General features: G+C 47.3%; 1 long non-coding RNA gene across 1 annotated transcript; it reads right to left on the minus strand.

Moving 5' to 3' along the window:
- Window positions 1–1,787: 1,787 nt before the first annotated feature.
- On the minus strand, window positions 1,788–21,149 carry LOC118912346 (uncharacterized). Its single transcript, XR_008997540.1, has 3 exons — window positions 21,041–21,149; window positions 8,496–8,634; window positions 1,788–2,325 (listed from the first exon to the last, which is right to left on the minus strand). It is a non-coding gene; the product is annotated as an uncharacterized LOC118912346 (long non-coding RNA).
- Between the last annotated feature and the right edge of the window lie 783 nt (window positions 21,150–21,932).

Here is a 21,932-nt window from a genome sequence, read left to right on the forward strand (position 1 = left end):
TGGTTGCTATACATATACATTTCTTTTCATTTCAGACACATCCTCACCAGTCCTCTGCTGCCCCTGAACCTGCTGTCCCAGTCCCTACTCTGATTCACAGATTCTTCCTTCCTCTCTTCTGCCATCCCAGGCCAGCTGTCTGCAAAGTACCACTGGAGAAAACCAAGTAAGCGCACGGCTCTGCTCCATTACAAACCCAGTCTAACTTCTGCTGGGCTCTCCGCTGCCCTGGTCCAGTCCATTTCCCATTCTGCTCAGCAGCTGTGCCAACCCCGTTCCATCTTCTGCCGGCCCCACCGACCCACCCCTTCTCGTCACTCAGAAAGCCATCCATCCTACAGCACGGAGAAAAGAGAGGTCACCAGACTGTTGCGCAGTTTTTCCAGAGCTAACTAGAGGAAGGCAAATGATGCGGAAGGGAGAGAACAAGGGTTTGGCTCCAAGCAGACTGTCCCACCGTGTAAGACCTTCCTTCTTAGGCAAGTCAACTTCACCTCTCTGTGGCTCAGTTTCTTTATCTGTAAGACAATGGTCATCGCTTCGAGATGACACTCCATCCACCACACACAGAATAAAATCTGAACTCCTTACCGCAGCTAGCAAAAGTGGCCCTCTGTGCCCTGCTTCTGCCTGCTCATCAGCTGCCCCTCCCTCCCTGGCTGAGCTGCTCCAGCCGCATCCGCAGAACACACCAAGCTCATCCCCACCTCGGGGCCTTTGAAGACGCTGTTCTCTCTGCAAGATCTTGGCATGACTCATGCCCCCACAGGCAGGTCCCCTCAGAAAGGCCTTCCCCGATTACCCCATCCAAACTAGCACCCACCTTCCTCTTTTCTCATCTTTTTTTTTTTTCACTTAACACTCCCTGAAATTATATTTCTTTGTTTGTGTATTGCCTGAACCCCTCACAAAATTGTAAGCTCCAGGTAAGTAGGGACTTTTTCTTGGTCACAGTAAACCACGATGGTAAAACAATGCCTGGCATGCAGCTGGTGCTCATCAAATCTTGTTAAATGAAGAAAACAGAAAAAAAAACTCTAAAGTGGCTATCTAGGGGTATTTCTGTGCTACCAATATCACCACCACCACTGCTCTGAGAAACAGCAGCACCGGCCTTCACACCCGGATTCTAACATTTTGCAGAATAGAAGCTGCCAGCTGCCCTTCTGACATGACTCTCCCTTGGCCACAGTGATTGGCTCAGGGGGTAGGCACATGACTAGGCATGAACCAACCAGAGCCCTTCCCTGAGATATTTCGAACAACAGCCAGGAAAAGAGCAAATTTCCCCCAAGTGGTTGGGAGCAGCTGGTGGCCTTTTTCTATACAGCATGAAAAAAAGACTCCAAATGCCCTGTCAACACAGCCCTCCTTGTAATGTGGACACCTGAGCCAATAACCATGTCTGTCTAAGCCAGTTTGCACTGTGGTTCTGTCACTTGCAACCAAAAGAATTCTGTTGTGATAATGAACAGATGTATGCCAAATGCCTGGAGCAGATGTGTAATGGTCGTCAGCAACCTTCACACTAACCTGTATTTTCATGCCTCTTTGCCTCCTTCCTTCCCATTGCAGAAGAGGATGTTGCTCCTGTCCAAGGCGACCTCCACCCCTCCATACTCAGAACCTTGCCCTCCTTGCCCAGCCCACAATATATACTCCAAATGCCTGTCTCAGTGGCAGAGTCAGAGCTAAGCAGAATGAAGCCTCAGGCTCCTTATAAACTGAAGAGGGCTCCATAAAATGTATAAAGAGAGAAGGGCTGTCTGTATGTAAGGGACTGTGATTTCAGTTTTATTAGCCAAATAGATAACTCTCATCATGAAAAGAGCCTTTCTGGAGTGATGGATGGCTCTGAGGCCCCAGAGGGACATGGGTATTTCTCAAGGCCGCCAGTCAACCAAGTTAACTGCATAACATTTCTCTCTCCATAGCAACCAGCCGGGCCTCCTCTGCCAAGCCCCACACCTGTGCTTCTGGAAGCGCCTCAGTCCTGTGGCTCCCGTCTTCTGCAGCCCGCCATCAGCTGGGCACACTCACTCGCTGCCCCCAGCCCCATCCACGGGAGAGAAAGGACCAGCTGGGGAGGGTCCTGTGCGCGAATCCAGAGTCTAGAAACAGGCCAGGCCGTGGGCTGCTGCCTCCTCCGCCTCTGAGCTCCTGCGGCATTCTGCTGGCACCGCCTGGCCTCTGGCCTCTTCCAGCAGGTCCGGGAGTGGGCTCCCTGCAGTGAGACTGATGGCGGATGAGAAGAGGGAGTCTGTTAGGTACCAGGTGCTGAGCACTTCCATTGTCACAGTGATCCAGAGGCAAGCGATGTCATTTCTGTTGTGGAGATAAGAAGGGTCAATAAGGTGAGGGGACCCAACACAGGGTCACAATGCAGCAGTAGCAGGGTCCCCCAGGCTTGCCTGATACCCTAGCCTGTGTTCTTTCCTCTTCATCACCCCACTTCCTTCCCAGCTCCCTGCATCACCAATGAGCCCAGGGGCACCAGTAACAAGAGTGGTGGGTGACTGGGGCCCCACAGGGAGGGAGGGGTCTCAGCAGGCCCCTCAGACTCCTCCCAGGCTCCCCCAGAGAGCGGCCATCAGTGCCAGGAAGACAGACACCCTAACCTCCTTGGCTGTCAACACAGGGAGGCAGTGAGACAGTGGGTGCGGACAACTCCTTCAAGAAACCTGGCAGTGAGAGGAGAGAGGGAGGTTTTGTAGGGTCCAGGCAAGCAACCTGGACCAGACAAAAAGGAGTCCATGGAGATCCAGAGGTTGAAGACACAGAAGAGAGAGGGATCAGTCACAGCATGAGTTCCTGGGAGCAGGAATAAGCAGGAAGGCGTGAGGTCTAGACCACAGATCTGGAGACTTTTTCTCTAAAAGGTCAGAAAAAATCATTTCAGCTCTACTGGCCTTGCAGTCTCTGTCACAGCTATTCAACTGCTACTGAAGTGCAAAAGCAGTCAAGACAATTCCTAAATGAATAAGCACGCTGTTTCCAATAAAACTTTGTTTATAAAAACAGAGAGAGGGCTGGATTTGGCCCTGGGCAGTAGTTTACCAACCCCTGATCTAGAGCACAGGGCGCAGCTGGCTCTACAGAAGGAGCAGCCACAGTAGTAAACTTGGAGAGCAGAAGGGAGACCTCGTCCTCGCAATGCCATCCACAAGGCAGCACACAGTAGGGGCGCACTGGATACTGACCTGAACTATCAGCCTCCAAGGCAGGAGGGAAGAGGAAAGCGTGGGTGAATTTACAGAGAATCATCGGGTAGGGAGATCAAGCGTGATGGTCTTCACACCCTGAAGAGAGAAGAGAATGCCTCAGGAGGTGTAGGCTTGGTGGCCCCACCAATGTGGGAAAGGCTTGCAGGGCAGGCAGACATCAGATCCTGGCGGCCCCACAGCTGTGCCCAGCGGGTCCATTAATGCTCCCCCGAGGAGGGAGGTCTCTAGCTGGGACTGGAATGCGGAGAGGGGAGGCAGCTTTGAAACCTGCTGATAACACACAGCCAGAGGAGATTAGGTACAAGCTGGTACAACAGACCAGGGCTCTGGGCCAGCAGACAGAGCCAGCTGGTTGCCTGGCCCAGCACTTTCAAACCGCTGGGCAGGCAGAAGTGATGAATGGCTCCCCCACTGCCACCGGAGAGCACCACACCAGGCTGCTCTGTGCACCCGCAAGCCCTGGCCTGAAAGGGAACAAGCTCTGGTTTCCAAGAGGCTTGCTACCTGTAGCCTGGTGAGGCTGCACTCTTCCAAGAATTCTTTGCTCATCTGAGGTCTACAGGAGTGGTTCTGGGTTCTCGGAAAATCCAGAAGAGCCCCTAATCCACTAAAGTGAGAAGAAAGAATGGGCTTGCGGGGGGAGATATAACCCAGGAGTGCCCGTGGCGAGAAGTGGACCGAGGAGAATGGAGGACACAGCAGAGCAGGGACAGGGTGCTCCATGACAGATGACATCTTCTCCCCGCTCCACACCTTTATCTATGGGGAACGCCGTCACCCCTTTCCTCTAGAGCTTCCCAGGCCTCTGACTGAAGGACGGGCCAGGAGAAAGCTGCTGTGCTTGCTGCCTCTCTGCACTTTGGAACCCCCCTGGCTCCACCAGTTACCTGTTGATCTCCCAGCTGAGGTCACCACGGATGGCCATGCAAGGGTGCCAGCCAAGAGCTTCAATGGACAATCTTTGTAACAACCCTCATTATGCCAGTTTGATGCAAGAGGAACTCGAGGCGCTAGCCGTCACAGGAGAGCTAAGCAATTCAGTTCCTGAGCCAGTACTCTTCCACATCATACCGGGGTGATGAACTAACTGCCTCTAGAACCCTGGCCTGGAAAGAAAGCAGGTCAAGCTGGCTGGGTATAAGGGCCCAGGCACATGCATTGTGAGCAGAGGAGACCATGGCAGATGGGAAGGGTGCCTGTTGAAAGGCAGTGGTCACTAGTGGTCTATCACACTGCAGCCACATGCAGGAAACTGGGGAGGTAGCCCTTTGGTTTTTCAAGAGAAGTCAGGATCCAGACTTTTAAGTGGAATCTCCTGATTCTTGGAAACTGAGTCAAATTTTTTTTAAATGTTGTAAGGCCAAATAAAACCCATTTGCTGGCCAAATCTAGCCCCTTCATCACCAGTGTGCCTCCACTGTACCACATATGTTATTTCTACTTTATCTTATTAATTTCACATACAAAGCCCCTACAAGGGAAATAATATTCATCCCATTTAACAGACAGGACACTGAGATTTAGAGGAAGGGAAGGGACTTGCCCACAGTCACACAGCTGATTAGTACCAAAACTGGAGTCTGTGTTTCTGCCAGGCCCTAAACCACCTTATAGCACCAGGTTGCCTCCCCAGATGGTGAAAGCCTGGGAAGTGGCCCACACCCACGGTGTCTGTCACTCAGAGCTGCGTAAGGGGAGGGCTGAGGCTCTGATGCAGCACCCAGAGGTGCTACTGCCCAGCTGGGCTCCTTCAGCATGGGATTTCACTCCTGCTGGGGTTCAGCTGGTCTTATCAGCCATTTCTGCAAGGCATCACTGACTGATGGGGGGGCCAGTAACCCTAGGGAGCCCTCAGCCTGGGTCCCACTGAGAAAGCAGTAAGTAGGCCAGGTGGCCAAGTGCCCCACTTAAAACAGAAACAGTGGAAGCCCAATTCTCCATCCAGAACCTGGGCTTCTGCTTTTGAGGATGGTTACCCTTGCCTGAGCCTGGATGTCGAGACCATCTGGTCCAACTTTGTTTTATGAACTTTATTATAAGCTTACAGGAGGAGGTGAGCTGAATGCTGGTTCAATTAGGAGAATTTGTAACTTGCTGAACCCCATGAGGGCTGATCACTCCTGGAAGGTCTCTGGTGGCCAGCCACTTAGTTCCGGCCTCAACTTTGACCTGTACAACATTTTTATTAATGACTTAGTTGAAAACATAGAAGATCTGTTTACCAAATTTGTAGTTGATTAAAAATGAAAATAAAAATGATGGGCAGATTGCAAAACAGCGACAGGATCCAGATGGCTCTAGACAGGCTGGGCTGATGGGCTGAATCTAATAAGATAAAATAAAACACAGATAAATGGCAGGTCCTGAACTTGGCTTCAAAACAATAACTGCTCAAGAATAGGACTGAGGTGGGCAGGACAGTAATGGGACTTAACAGCAGCAGGTTTTAATAAGACTTGGATCCTTAGTCAACACAGTCAAGATAGCCATGACACTAAAAGAATAATCTAGAATGTTCCTCATAGCATTGTTTATAATAGCATAATATCAGAAAAAATCTAATGTCCAGTGTGTATGTTTCATCTGTACAGTTGACAGCTATATATTCCTTAAAATAATAATAGCATGAGAATCTATGAAATGACATAGGAAAATATTAAGTAAACAGCAGTAGTTTACAAAGCAAGAAGTTCAGTCTGAGCCAATTTTTTTTAAGAAAGGATTGGAAAAAAAGCTGGAAAGATACACACCAAAATGTAAACTTGGCAGTCTCTGGGTGCTATTAGGGGTGACTTGGGTATAGGGTGAGGTCTTGTTAAGTGTGTGAAGTTTTTGAAGGTTTTGGAAAGCCAATGCAATCCTCAAACATGAAGAGTTCTAGTGTCTAAAAAGTTGGAGAAAGTTCTACTCTTCTTCGGCACACCTGAGCCTGGGGTCTTGAGTCTAGTTCTAAGAACCTCTCTCTAACAAAGGACCACTTAGAGACACATGGTGAGAGCAAACCTTCTGAGTGCTTACAGTGTGCCTGGAAGTGCACTAAATTCTTTTAATCTGTCACCTTATTCAGTAATTCTACCACTGTTTTCTCCATTTCATAGGCTCAGAGAGGTCCAGGAACATGACCACGAGCACCCGGTTCACAGAAGCCCCAGGATTTGCTGGAGACAATAGACCCAGGAATAAGTCTGCAAAGAGACAACTTCCCAGCAAATATTGCGAGTGCTTCCAAGCACAAAGCATTCCCAGCAGACGGGAATCCTCAATGTCTGGACTGGCCCCCAGGGGTTCTAATTGACTAAGGTCCCTGATCTTCTTGTGAGAAATTGGGAAGGCCCCCTTGGGACTGAATGTGGGGGCCATCAGGACTGAATTTCAGACCCCCAGACACTGGAATTAAGACCCTCTCTCATAGAAAGTAAAGAAAGTTCGACTTTCAGGTTTGGGGAAATCAAGGAACATGAGATTGGGTTGGGGAGAAAACTAGGAAAGTTAGCACAGAGTGGTTATCAAAAACTTACCCACATCCTCCCATTCAACCCAGCCCAGACTCCAGGGGACTCAGTTTCAGCAACCTCTCATCAAGAACTGAACAACCCGTTATGCATCAGAAGATTGGAGACTGACGAAAATTAGGCTTGGGGTGGATTAATGATTGTGCATTGAGTTTTGACCCCCCTATACAGAAATTTATTGTTGTTAACAACTATTTGATCAATAAATATGAGAGATGCCCTCACAAAAAAAAAAAAATATATATATATATATATATATAAACACACTTCCAATTGTAAAATAAATAAGTAACCGGGATGTAAAGTATAGCATAAGGAATATAGTCAAAATATTGTAACAACTTGGTATGGTGATAGCTGGTACCTAGAATTATCATGTATATAAATGTTGAATCACTGTGTTGTACACCTGAAACTAATGTAATGTAATACTGTGTGTCAACTACCCTTCAATAAAAAAAAAAAAAAAAAAAAATGAGGCTGAAAATAAAAAATAAAAAATAAAAAATAAAGAACTGAACAACCGAAAAGAAATATGACTCCTTGAGTGCCAGACCAGATTAGGTCAGCCAAAGCTTCTATCATGCCTTCAGAAAATTTCTTTTGGGGGAGTAAAGCCCATGGCAGTGGACTCGGAGAGCAGGGCACCAGATAAAGGTCCACCTGCAGGCCTGGGAGAGGAAAGGCCACTGAGCACACTTCTCCTCTTGGGTGTGACCAAGCACTCTGGGATAGGGCTTTTAGATACCTGTCCCATCTTGAACCACACGTGTTAGTCAGGAGGAGGAAGAGACCTGTTCAATGTGAACCCAGAGGGCAGAGCCAGCTTTAACAGGGAAGGATCAAGAGAGGCACAAGTCAAGTTCCAGCCAGTGAGGTCCCACTATGGACTGGCACTGACCTCAGGGAGCCATGGTCTCCCAGGAGCAGGTATGCCAGTCAGTGGACAGTCACTGGTTGTCAGAAGTAGTATGGAAAGGATTTGTGCCCTAAACTTCAAAGGTCATGAGGGTCAGGATTTTAGGTTGTTCAACATTATTTCCCCAGGTCCTTAGCACATACCTGAATTATAGTAGATGCTCAGAAAAATAATCTGTTGGATTAACTATTTAATTAGTGATATGGAGAGTTAGACCAGATTACCACTAAGGGCCCTTCTGGAACTACGAGTCTATGATCCTGTAGCACTTAAAATCAACATCTACAAAGTCCAGATTATTTTCATCATAATGCCTTTCTTCCAATGTCCAATGCCCTCCTTTAACCCAATTGCAGTCCCAGGGGACAGATGGCTCTGCACTCCTTCAGGCTAGAGCACCTCACCCTAGTTAACTCACTTTGAGGCTTCCCATAGCACCTTGCAATGCCACCATGCCTCTAGACCTCTATGGTTATTTCCAATATTTTACATTTACAAAGTAGGCAGCTACAGATGAGCGTGCAAATATTTGTTTGTTTTCCTTCATGGTTATTTCTTTGGAGTCTACTTTGCAGGAGAAAATGTGGGGATATTTTCACCCAACTGGTGACTGGCTCCTTTGGCAGAATTGGGGCCTTAAACATGAATTCTCCCAGCTGCTATGCATTGTAATGATTTCCCAGTCCCACAGCAAGCATGCAACAGACCAAGAAACTTCTAGCTCAGACAATTAGTTGTACTAGAACATCCAGAGATGACATAGAGTGGGAGGTCCACGGAGTTTTCTTCAACTCATTTCTATCATCTCTGAGTCACAGGAGCCATAATAAATGTCCTCACCCTTCATTTGTCCACACCCTTCCCGGAAGCTCTTCAGATACACCACCGTGGGCCCCAGGGGCATGTCTCCTGGCACAAAATGATTTCCCTGAAATTCAGTGTTTATTTCCTTCCTTCCTTTAGCCTGTCAATGGGGGAGCTGCAAAATAAGACACACAGGCATTTGGGCTCCAGTGAGAGTACTCACTTCAGAGTAAGGTTATGGGCCTCAGATACATAGTCATGAAAAGTGAGCAGAAAACTGGCATGTCTGGGATTCCTAACCCATGGCAAATGGTTACACCCAACTGCCCAGCAGAGTAGCCTAGCCAAAAATCTAAACGGTTTCCTGGCATTTACAAGCCCTCCAGCAGGATGGACCAATTTCTTGGACCACCAACAGGGTATAAATATATGCGCCTCCTTCTCCGCCATCCCAAAGTCAGCTCTTAGCGTGGCCATCCTTTCTTGCTAGTTTAACAGCCACATAATAGGACCCACAAGGTGCTGGAATGTGCTGTGCATGCTTCTGTGTATTGATGGATGGCATACATTTCCCAGCAGATGGGATCGTTACGTATAGGGACTGATACCCACATGCTGAGGCAGTGAGCTCAGGGGCACTGCCTGTCCCCTGCATTCCCATTATGATGCCTTCCTCTGGTGTTTGCTTCATTACAATTGTTGTGCAAAAAGTTTTTCTTGCAATATATTCCAGGCTAATTTTAGAAATTTGTTTTCACCTCCCGACATTGATTCCTAGGGCAGCTTGCAAGCTGCCTAAAACGAAAAATCAATGGTGACAGCAGTGGAGTGGGCTCCAATTCTTCATTAACCTAGAGCTCTCAGCAGCCCCAACCCTGTCTCCTCCCTCAGGACTAGCCATGGGCAAAAATGGGCAGCCTGGAGGCATTACCTTGTTCCCCTTGGCCTTTCTGTTCTGAGCTCTTTCGGTCTCCCTGCTCTTCCCCACCCTTTACCAAAACTTATTGCCCACCAAGTGTGGAGAATGGGTTGGAGAGGAGAGGTAAGATCCACTGCATAGCTACACATATGCCAGGCACTAGGCTAGGCAGTTTAAATGCACATCCCATTTAAGTCTACCAAAATTCTGAGGTTGGTATTGCCCCCCATTTCACAGAAGAGGGAACTGAGGCACAAAGAGCTCAGGAAACAAGCTCAGTGTCACACATTTAGTAAGGTTGAGCTGGGATGAGAACCTCTCTGTCCCCAAAGCCCATATTCACGCAATTGCATGCCACTACAGTGGGGCCGAAATCTAAGAGCAGGTATTTGGTGAAGCAGCAGCCCCCAGAGACACAGAAAATGTGTTTGGCTCTGCACCTGGCCGCCCCCACTCAGCCAATAGCTCGGCTGAGTTCTACACACAAGGACTGGCCCTAATGAAGCCTCCAGGGACGTCAGGCTGTGCTCCTGAGTCTCAGCTCCACCCACATTACGTGGCAGCACGGGCCAAGGAAGTTCTAATTGAGATTTTACAGACACTGAGAGCAGAATCACAGCCCTCTGGCCAAAGGCCATCTGCAAAAAATGGATGCTAGAAATCTTTGAAACCAGTCAAAGAGAGCAAAGCAGAAAGAGAGACAGTGCATTTCAGACTGGAGAAGGAGGTGATGCTAAAGCAAGTCTAGATCAGCCCTGCTCAGTAGAAATGTAACTCAAGCCACATACTTAACGTTAAATTTTCTAGTAGGCACATTTTCAAAAATGAAAAGAAACAGGTGGAATTAATATATTTATTTAACCCAATATATCTCAAATATTATTTCAATATGTAGTCAATATAAAAACTTAATGAGATTTTAAATGTTTTTGTACTAAGTCTTTGGAGTTCCCTGCTTATTTTATACTTACAGTACCTCTGTTTGGACTGGCCAGTGGCAGGTACTCCACAGCCACACGTGGCTAGTGGCTGCCAGATTGTATGGTAGAGGGCTATGCCCATGGTTTTTAAATTATGTTCCATGGAATTTAGCACCCCCCAGAAGTGTTCCAGGTTCCCTAAATTTTGGGCTGTATTTTCATTTATAATGGATTTTAACTCTTTAAATTAGTGATATAAAAAAATTCATACTCAAAAGATGTCTCATCCCAAATTTATCACATTGAAGACAATCAGTAGGAAAACTTGTGTTCATTCTTGAGAGGAAATGTTATTAATTCATTCTCTTATAGAAGAAGTTTGTAGTGGTAAAGCATCTCTTAATCTGTTAGTAACTTATATTACTAATATTTTATATTAGTAATTTGTATTACTATTATTAGGAAATTAAATTAATATTTTTAATTTATATTAGATTTCAATTAAGTAATAACGATAGCCACCAACATTTATCACACATTTACCATGTGCATCATGGGTATCATCTCATCACATCCTCACAACCCATTTTTGAGATGGATAATATGATTCTTTTCATTTGCAGAGGAAGGTACTGAGACTGGGGAGTTCAACAACTTACCCACTGTGGCAGAGAATAAACTCAGAATTGGAACCCAACCCCAGTTGTCAAACTTCTAAACCAAAGCTCTTTACTCACCGGACTACAATCAAAAACAGAACAATCCACAATGCTTGTGTAAATTCTGGTCTTTCTCAAACTTCAAGCTACTTTGCTGTACCCGGGGCTCAAAGCCTAAACTGCACACCCTCTCATCAGGTCCTTACACCCAGGCAAACATACCACACAATGTTCCATTTAGTTCCACAAACACTTACAGACACCCCCATGGGTCAGTATTAGCTGTGGTCCCTTTGTAGCCAAGATAAAGCTCTCTATATCCTGCTTAGCCCCCAACCATCTGGGAGAAGGCTGGATTGTATCCTGTGGGGTATGAAGCCGGTGAAGGGTTTTAGCAAAGGGGGGTGACAAGAAAGATCATATCTGCATTTTAGAAAGTTCATTCTGGTTGCTGCAGCAAGGGTAGGTTGAAGGGTGTTGGGAACGGAGAGGGGAAAGCAGCTAGAGAGCTGTGAAAGCAGTGATGGCAGATATGAGGGGAACACGCATGGTAAAAGCTCCGGGTCTTGGTGATGGCATAAATCATTGAGTGAGGGGTCACAAAGAGAAAGCGACAGTTTCTTCTTTCTGGTTAAAGTAGTGAGTTAATGGTGGGCCCGTTAGCTGAAACAGAGAATACAGGGGGAGGGTCTGGGTTGAAGGGAATGAGTTGACATGATTAATTTAGATTTTGATAATGGAGTTGACATTGTAATTGACAGCCCAACATCCACTCAACCCCTCTGCCCTCTGTCAAAGAAATGCAGTCTGAGGAACTACAGATCCAGGGTGCACCCTGACTCATATCACACAATCATGATAAGGCCATCCCACAATAATCCCCCTGCCAATGACTGGTACAGAGCATTGGTCTAAGCCACTGTGCACGTAGTATTCCCTTTGAGACTTTACTGGTGTAGAGATCATCAGTTGGCCCATTCAGACCATAAGAAGTCACCTTTCTCAACAGTTTTGGGAGAGGAGCTCTCTCCTGATAAGAATAAGGAGACGAGTAGTCCTAGCACCTCCTGACAGAGCAGCACCTCAGGAAGCATGGGACAAGGCAATTCCAGGAGAAGAGCACAGTGGAGAGAGAAAAACCAGCATCCTGAATGAACTTGTTGAACCACTGCACCAGGTTTCCCAAAAGCTCAACCAACCTAGTCTCTTATGTGAGCCAATACACTTCTTTATTGCTTAAGACACTTTGAGTTGGGTGTTCTGCTACATACAGCTACAAGCTTCCTAACTGATAAGGATATTTTGAATTGAGGAGACCCAGTACACGGAGTCCCCTGGAGTTGTGTAATGCAGCATCTCCAGGGTGACCTGTGGGACACAAAAGAAGTGGTGCCCATTAGGCAGATAGGTCTTCAATCTGAAGCCCAGGGAACTCAAGTTGGTGTTATCAAGTGGGATGTAAACTGAGGAAGTAAATGAGACTGAGCAAGGCAAGCACATAGAATGTGGAGAGGAGAGAAAAGCAAGGTCAAGGACAGAACCCTGGGAAACGCTAACATTGGTGGGGGCGGGGCGGCTCCAAAGCAAACAGAGGAGTAGAGGGAAGTGAAGAAGTCCTGGATGTGAGGAGGAGACTGAGAATATGGCCAGAGAAGTGAGGAGAGGAGAAAAATAAGGGAAGGAATGGGAGGGTGGGGTGGATGGGCAACTGCTGAATGGTGAACACACAGTGGAAAGAGACATGCATAGGGACAAAAAAGGAATACTAATTAAGGTGTAGGCCAAGCTACCTTAACAATGAGACTCATAAATATCATGGCTTTAAGAAATGGAAGTTCTTTGCTCTCCCACATGAGAGTCCAGAGAGAGAGAGACAGTCCAGAGCAGTAGACTGTTCTTTTCCATAGAGTCTTGAGTGGCCAAGTTTCCTCTGTCTGGTTGCTCTGCCATCCCTTAGAGTCTTGCCTTTGTCCATATAACCACAGCTGGCTCATCACTAGCACTTCCAAATTCCATCCCAGGGAAAGGCTTCCCTTTCCAATATTCAGTGCAAACAGCTTCCGTACATGGGTGTGAGCTGAATGGAAGTTGCATACATTCCTCTTGGCAAGAACTAAGTACATAGCCACACCTAGCTGCAAGGGAGGCTGGGAGAGAATGGATGTTGGGCATAAGTAACAAGCTCTGGCACTGGGTCTAGAAACTTCTTGTAGGTGCTGTACAGGCAGCTACCCCCTCTACTCCTCAAGTGTGTCACCTCGGCTTATTGGCATTAATACCTTAATCCAGTCAAATGGAGAGTCTTATAGTAAGGCCTGAGGATCTAATGTATAGCATGGCAACTATAACTGATAAATCTGTACCGCATAACTGAGATTTGCTAAGACAGTAGATTTTAAGAGTTCTCACCCCCCCAAAAAAAAGAAAAGGTAACTGTGTGAGGTGATGGATGTGTTAATTAACTTAATGCTGGGAATCCTTTTACAATGTGTAATATATCAAGTCATGTTGTATGCTTTAAATATTTTATAATTCTATTTGTCAATTATACCTCAGTAAAGCTGAAAAAGAAACCTTGGGAGGGCTAAGAAGAAAATTTTATAGACTTTAATATAGAGAATAAAAAGGGATAATCTTAGAAAAATCTGAAGAATTTCAGGCTCTCTGATCACAATACTTCAGTTGCCCATGCTCTAGCCCCTCAGGAGACAGCCTTGCAGCGTAGTTAATGCTGTGTGACCTGCTAGCTGTGTCCACCCTTCTCCCCTCCTTGCCTCCTGGCTGGTCAGCCTAGCTGACCAGAACAAGGCAAAAAAGGGAAAGCATCCCATTCTGGTGCTTTCTGTTATGTAGGTCATGATTCTGTGTTTTGTCTTTAATCTCCTCCTAACCACTGACTTGCTCCTCAAAACTCCTACCCCTGCCCTGGCCCCTGCTTAAAACTGTCCTTTATTTCTCTCCTCCCTTTTGCCAATACAGCACCAAACTTGTTCTCAAACCGGCAGCAATCTAGCATCTGCCCTATCACTCCGCTGCAACTGTCACATAGCTGATTAAATTTAATGGTCTTTTCTCAGCCTCTTCCTCCTCCACCTGGCTGGGTCTCATTAGGCACAATGACCACCTCTTCCCAGAAACTCTGCCTCTCTTGGCTGCTGTGATGTGCCTCTCCACACACCTGCCTGCCCACTCCATTCCCTAGTCCTACTCTGTGTCTTTGTTTCTGTGACTCATCAAAAGACAGAAAAAGGTCAGTGCAAATTCTATACATATTCTATACAGGGGCAGTCATCCTGCTGTCCTGGCATAGTGGAAAAGACATAACCCAGTTCAAATCTCAGATTTGCCACTTATTTGCTGCATGACATTGTTACTTAGCGTCTATGAGTCCATTTCCTCCTTGGAAAAATAGGGTACAAATACTCCTTTTTCAGATTTTTGTATTAACAGGCAGGTGTATTACTGCTTACTAAACAACCCCCAAACCTCAGTGGCTTAAAAAACGTAATATTACACTCCAGTGAAGGTAAGCAGCGAAGGGGCTACTAAGTGAGATTACAAAGGACTTTGATTCAGTGTCTCTACCATCCCCAGGACTCAGAGTCCTTCATGGGATTTTCTGTTTCAGTGGACCACAACAAGAAAGAGTGAGCAAATGCATGCAAAAGACTGTGCATGATATTTTTAGGGGACAGACATGAAAGTGGCATGTATTACTCCCACTCGTGGTCCACTGGCCAGAACTCAGTCACATGTCTTGACCTAACAAGGGATGCTGGGAAATGTAGTTCCAGGAGAAAGGAAGGGGGTTTGATGAATGTGTAGTATCCTCTCCGCCACAAGGTCCCTTTGATGTTGGAAACAAGAAAAGCAAATACTATGACCTTTCTGGAACATACTGAGTGTTATCTGAATAGCAGCCATTAGCAGAATTCTTTTTGTTTTTGTTTTTGTTTTTTTTTACTATTTGCCAACTTTTCCAAATTTTAAGTCTGTGCAGACAAAGGCTGAGATAAATAAGGTGATGGAGGGAACAAACCGACTAAGAGCAGAACAACTGTTGTGGACAGAATGGAAGTACAGGTCAGGTGCAGTGTGTAGGGGTAGGAGTGGGAACAGGCAGAGTGTGGGCAGGGGGTTCACAGGGAGTAGAGAGCGCTGAGGAACTGAGCACAGCCTCTGATTTCCTGACCAGCCCTGGCTCCCACCTGAGCCAGAAGGGGCTTAGAAAGATCTGAGTTTCCTTGGAAACCATTTCTCTGGCCCTCTCCGCACATTATCAGCCAAGTTGGTTGTAATCAAACCCCCACGGGGCAGAGAATGAGCTCTCAAACTGCCATCCTGGGGTTCCATCCAAATTGCTTGCATTTCCTATTTAAATTGGTAATTTCCCTACACGTGTTCCCCTGCCCAAAGGAGATTGTTGGGAAGGGGAAGCTCTAGACATGCACGCAGACACAGCCTAGGGCCCGTGGGAGTGCCTCCAAACCCAGGCCTCACCAACAGCCTCAGCAGGCCAGGACTCCCATCCCTGGGCCCTTCTGGCCCACAGAGGGAAACCCCAACACTAGCAGTGGAAGGGAAGGGCCTACGTGGGCCACACAGGTGGCTTCCAGAAGGGTGGGCACCATTATCCAGACTGAATTTGGGGGGCACTGACTGCTTTACCTTTTGCAGGTACACACTTTCCAAGGGAAAGGGACAGGGGCTGGGCCGAGGCACCAGGTAATCTTCAAACTCTCAGAGCCAAGGCTCCAGGATTAGGGAACAGCTGGGAACATGCCGGAGTGTTAGGCAGAGAGAGTCCAGGAGGCTGGGAGGCCCCTCACCACCACCCCCTTGGTCACAAGCTAGCCCGGTCCCCTGTGGGACTACAGGAAGTAAGACTGGACTCCTGTTCCCTTTTCTTTCAAAATGAGCTGAAGGTCCATCCCAGACAAGGACCCTCACAAACACATGGTTAGATAGCCATATACATATATGTTCATATGCAGTCATACATACTGGAGAGCTCTGTACGTGTACATAGACACATACCTGTGTACCTGAATATCATGCATATTTGACCCCCTCACAGACACATCAGGCATGTTCACGTTCATGGTGGACACAGAGCCACCCAGTGCACAGGGCCCAGCCACACATGACGACCTCAGTGAACATTCATGCATTACAGCATGATCACAGTACTCAGACACACACCTATGAGACTGAGGAAGAGGGAGAACCAGGTCGGGAGATAGGGTCTGCTTTGCATGTGGCTAAACCAGGGACAGTTTGGGATCTAAAATATTAGCTGGATCCAGGGAGAGGTGGTGAATCGAGTCTAATCCACACTGCGCCTGAGAGTCTAATCATGAGGGCAAAGGTGGGTGCAGAGCACCTGGGTGGGGTTGGGTGGAGCCTCTCTGGGAGAAGCAGATTCCCAGACTGCAGTAGGTCAGGCACCAGGAACAGCCGCTGGGGAGGCCTTACTCCCAAAGGTGAAGCTGGCCGTCCGGGCCTTGTCTCAGTGGAGAAGAAGAGATCAAAACTAGGAACCAGCCACTAACAGTTGTAGCTGCATTCATCCCACCAGTCCCTGGACTTGCCATTGGAATGAAGAAGGAGATATCTAAGTTGGCCTGTGCATACAGTAAAACAACAAAGTTGAATGGATCTATACTGTTGGAACTCAACCAAGAATTAGGAGAAGTGCAAGTTGCAGCACTCCAAAATCTTGCGACTATAGACTATCTACTGTTAAAAGAACATATGGGATGTGAACAGTTCCCAGGAATGTGTTGTTTCAATTTGTCTGATTTTTCTCAAAATATTCAAATTCAGTTAGACAATATCCATCATATCATTGATAAGTTTTCACAAATGCCTAGGGTACCTAACTGGTTTTCTTGGTTTCACTGGATATGGCTGGTAATTGTAGGTCTGCTTTGGTTATGTAGCTGTATTCCTATCATGTTAATGTGTGCACGCAATTTAATTAGTAATTTAAAACCTATACACACTTATGTTAAACTACAAGAAGATATGTCAAAGAAATAATCAATCTTCCCATGTTTTCTTCCGTCTGCTACTTCTATAGCTTCTCTTCTTCCTTCATAATTACAACCCCTAAGTAGAATTCATGCCTCATATCGAAATTACCGAGTATCATAATTCTTCCAAGTGGTAAAAATACCTCAAGACAAATGCTGGACATAGAAGCCACAGGGCATAAATCTGCAAAAAAGTAAAAAGCTAACCTTTTCAAACAATATTGCTTCTCTCTCTTACCAACTTTACATTTCCCTGTATGGCCCCTGAAGATGACTGGTTAGCCAGAGACGGGTAAGATTCCTCAAGGGAGGAACAACCTAAGACAGGCACAGTCGCAGGGGGGCCATCAGGTGAGAAATTGGGGATCAACGGAGGTGAGGCTTAGAACCTCACCCCCCCTGTTTTGAGAGAAATCTTCTGCATCCGTGGATGTTTTGTTGCCCTTGTCTAGCTTGGATTAACACATAGTCTACAGGCACACACCTGATCATCTACATTTGCTCTCTTACAGCACTAAACTATGTTTTCTACCTTTATCTTGCATCTACCTACCACTTCAGCATTTTATTAAAAAATGAAAATAAAAATAAGGGAGAAATGTGGGATTCACATATAAATCAAGTATAAAAATCAAACGAATAATCATAATTGACCTGATTGTTTATAGTTCATGATGCATGATCAAAACCGAAAGTTTCTGTGATGCCTGCCCTTGCACTGTTCACCATGTGAGAACTTATTCACTATGTAAGAACTTGTTCACCATGTAAAAACTTGTTCATTATGCTTCAGAAGATTGGAGACTGTTGAGAATTAGGCATGGGGCTGATTAATGATTGTGCATTGAGTCCCCTATACAGAATTTTATTGTTAACAACCATATGATCAATAAATATGAGAGATGCCCTCTCAAAAAAAACACTAGGAACCAGCCATTGGTGTTGAGCGACTCCAGGGGAGTGACTGGCCTTGTGGGGTCTGGGTGTCTGGGGTCCCCCAGCTCTCAGATCCTGTGTTCAGGGAAGCACAACTGGTACCAGGTCCACCCACTGCCATGCTGGGCTCCCTTCTCAAAGCTGGGTCAGGGTGAGCTCAGGGAAATGGCAGGCAGGGCCTGTAGGCTCTACCGGTATCCTCACCTCCACATACCCACCCAGCCCCCCAGCTCCCACTGCTCCTGGAGAAAGACAGACCCCCAACTTCCGAGCCAGTCAGACCCTGGAATTTGCTGCCATGAAGGCCCTGGAACACTGCCCGCCACCTCAAAGCCTGCCCTCAGGGCCCTACTGCACCCCAGCTGTAAGGGTCTTGGTCACACATGCTCCCCCGTCTCTCCTCCTGGGAGCTGCGCCTCACCACTGAGAGGGCTGGGGAGCAGGTGTTGGATTCTGGTCCCCAGAACAGCTGTCCCAACATTTCTCCCCCAGCCTCAGCCCTGAGAAGAGTCCCCCAGAGCTTCACAGTCTGCCTGCGCCCTTCTAAACAGACAGGTGTGCGAGAAGAAATGAGACCTCCAGCAGGTTGGGTGCAAGCAGCTGTCTGCAGCTGCGCCTCTCCACATCTTCTGGCAACCTGCTGTGGGGAGGACAGAAGGCCTGCGTGAAATTTCTGAACACTTGGAGTTTCCCTACCACACTCATATACACACAGTCTCTCTCTCCCTGTCTCTCTCTGCTTTTGCATATGCTACTCTCTCTACCTGGAATATCTTTCCACCTCCTTGGGTCCTGGAAAACTCTTATATAGGAGCTAGGCTGAGTCGTGGCTTCTCAGGGACAGTTGTAAGGGAAAAATGAGAACATGCTCTCCACATAGTAGGCTCTCGAGTTCTTGGTTGTGATTTCTCTCTCTGAGAAAAACTCTTATGAAAACAATTGACTTATTCCATCACAAACATCGTCCTGACAAACCCTGTTCTAGGAGCTTTACATACATTATCTCACTTAGTCTTCCAAACATTCCCATTAGAAAGACTTGATCCTCCCATTTTCCAGATAACACACTCAAAGAGGTTAATGATGCACCCAAGCATGTGCTAAGTCTAGTCAGATCTAGGACCCAAACCCCAGTATTTCTCACTCCAAAGACTCAACTGCCACATTAAGGCTTTTTTTCTAAAGTAATAAAGAACTTTTTTTTAATGAAACATGACATTGATGGGAACCCTAATTTATAAAATTAAATTAAAAGCAGAGCTTCTGTTGAGGCAGGGACAGGGGAAGAAACAAGCCCTGCTCACATTTCTCCTTCCTTCTACTCACCCAGCACCCCCACCTTCCCCTACCCCCTGGAGCTCCAAGGAACCAGGTCCAAACCACTGCACCCCACTCCCTTCTGTCCAAGCCCCACAGCCAAGAACCTTGCACAAACGTCGGACCTACCAATGGGCCTGACATCAGAAGAAGGACTCCTGTGTTCTGTAGCTCACAGAATAAAAATGTATTCCTTCTGATCCCTAGCCAGTCTCCTGATAAGCCCAGCCTGCCACGTCTTAATATTCCTCCTGCTAAGGTGCCTGATGGTCCCTCAGATGTCTGGTTCCAGCCAGCTAGTCTTTGAACTTGAGATGTCCTAAGCACCCACTAGTTGACTTAGTAATTTGAGGAGACTTGAAAGGAGGTCCAGGCCGCGGTCAGACAGCTATCCTCCCTTCCGTAAAAGTCTACATGGGCGGGATGTTCTCCCTAAGGGCTCTTCTCCAGGGATAGCTGCTTGAATCAAGGAGTTAGGGATCATGGGGAATTCATTTGCAGGCACAACAGGATTCTGCTGGCAGACTGTCCTGGGGAGGGGAGGAGGACGCAGCTCACCTGTGTCTCTATCAGAAGCTGTGCCCTGGGACATTTAATAATCAGCTCTGCTTGGCTTAGCACTCTGGGCGCCTGGAACTGGGTCCTTTCTCAACCTCCTAGGACCTCAGATCCACGTCAGAGAGAGGCAGACTCCCCTGCCCTCTGACTGAGGACAAACCACTGCAGTTGTGAGCTTCAGTGAGTGCCTAATGGACCCTGTTTCCCTTCCCGAAAAGATGGGGGTGCCGTGGGAGGGCTCAACTTCCTTCCTCAACAACTGCCCACATCCTCACCCCATCACAGATGGAGAAAGGGTTCCTCCTCCCACCCAAGAGCAACCCCAACATTGCGTTTCCACTACTGACACCTCGTCAAGGAGCTGCAACCAAACCTCTCCTTGACCTCTGCCGATGAACAGGCTCCCTCCCGATCCCCCCATGCTAACGGTAGAGCCTAGCCCTATCTCTGCATCAGGCAGATCTGGATTGGGGTTCAGGCTCTGGCACACCTGCTGTGTGACCTTGAGCTAGTCATTCCCTCTCTGCAACCCAGTTACCACATCTGTAAAGTAGAAATAATAGGCCCTACCTCAGAGAAAGGATTGCTGTGAAATGAGATGGTGATGCCTGCAAAGGGCGTAACACAGTGCTTGCCCTTCCATTACTCAAGGAAAGTTATCATTATTGGAAACATGAGCTCACTATTCCATCAAGCCAATGGTCTCTCTCCCTCCTCTCACTAGCAGACTTCTGCTACTTCCTAAGCGCGAAAGCGCCCTTAACCCCTGTCAAACAGTTCCCTGTCCTCCTGCCTCTTGCCCAGGTCACCAATGAGCCCTGCTGACCTAATTCAATGGCTTCTTCCCAGCCTCCAGTTAAGGCACTTGTTGCTGATGCCCATCTATTTTTTTCCCTCAAACTCTCTCTTCCTCTGGTTTCACAGCTTACTCTCCTAGTTTCCTCCAACCTTTATGAACATCCTTTTCCTACATCCTGTCTGACTCCCTAGGATCAGTGGCTGCACATTAGAATCACCCACAGAGCATCAAATACCAATGCCCAGCCCCACTCTCCAGTGATTCTTATTCAGCTGGTCTAAGGGAAACCCAGACATTCTAAGGTTCATCTGGGTTTGAGAACCACAGCCCTGGATAAAGAATATGCATTTCACCTTTCTATTTAAGATTATTTTCAGCTTACAGAAAAAGAAACAAACTAACAGTGGCTTAGATAAGACAGAAGCTCATGTCTCTTACAGGTATGGACTCGACAGGTCTGGGTGAGTTTGGTGGTTCCGCAGTCAGGGCCTCAAACTCCTGCCTCATGGTACAAAACAGCTGCTAAATCTTCACATCCTCATTCCAGCTAGCATGAAGGAGAAAGGAGCAAAGAGAGGTAAAGGCAACAGGGGCTACATTACCCCCCACCCCCCGCTCCCTGCTAACCACACTCCTCACTGGCCACACCCAGCCTCTCGGCAGGTCAGGAACTGCGGCTCCTCAAAAACCAACCAACCCTAGTGACCCAGTGTCTTGCCAGTGGGTTTCAGCCCCTGGCAAGTTCACTATGGATTCAATGTGACCAAAGAAAATGACAGTAAAACGTTCTTGGAGTGAAAGGGTTATATCCAACTTATTTCTACAGTGGCAGGTCAATCATCCCGTTCACTCAGAGCGACTGCATTCAGCAAGCCAGTCTCTGCCTCTGGGCTTCTCTGCCTGCACTGCCATCCCGCACAGCCGTCCTTTAGGCCTCTCTGCCTGCACAGTCGTCCTGCACAGCCATTCTCTGGGCCTCTGTCCTCAACACTGCCACCACTCCAGCCTCTGCTCTCCTGCAGCCTTGCAGCCGTGCCACTGTGTCGCCCAGAGTACTGGGTGGAGCTCTTTATATAGAGTCAATAGCAACATATTGCCCACACGTGTGTAGTGAGCTAGCCAACCAGGGGCAGGTGAGAATCCTGGACACAGGAACCTTCATTTTATCCACACCCAGGAATCTTCCTCCCCGCTTTACCTCAGGGAAAGTCTTTCTTCTCCTTCATTCTTTTTATTAGGATTTATGATTATAGGGTGGGAGGAGAGATGCAGTGCTGGTCAGTCAAAAGTCTGGTCAACTGGTCAATTTTCCAGTTATAGGCCGGTCCAA

The sequence above is a fragment of the Manis pentadactyla genome, chromosome 4 (assembly GCF_030020395.1).
Source record: "Manis pentadactyla isolate mManPen7 chromosome 4, mManPen7.hap1, whole genome shotgun sequence".
NCBI classification, from domain to species: Eukaryota; Metazoa; Chordata; class Mammalia; order Pholidota; family Manidae; genus Manis; species Manis pentadactyla.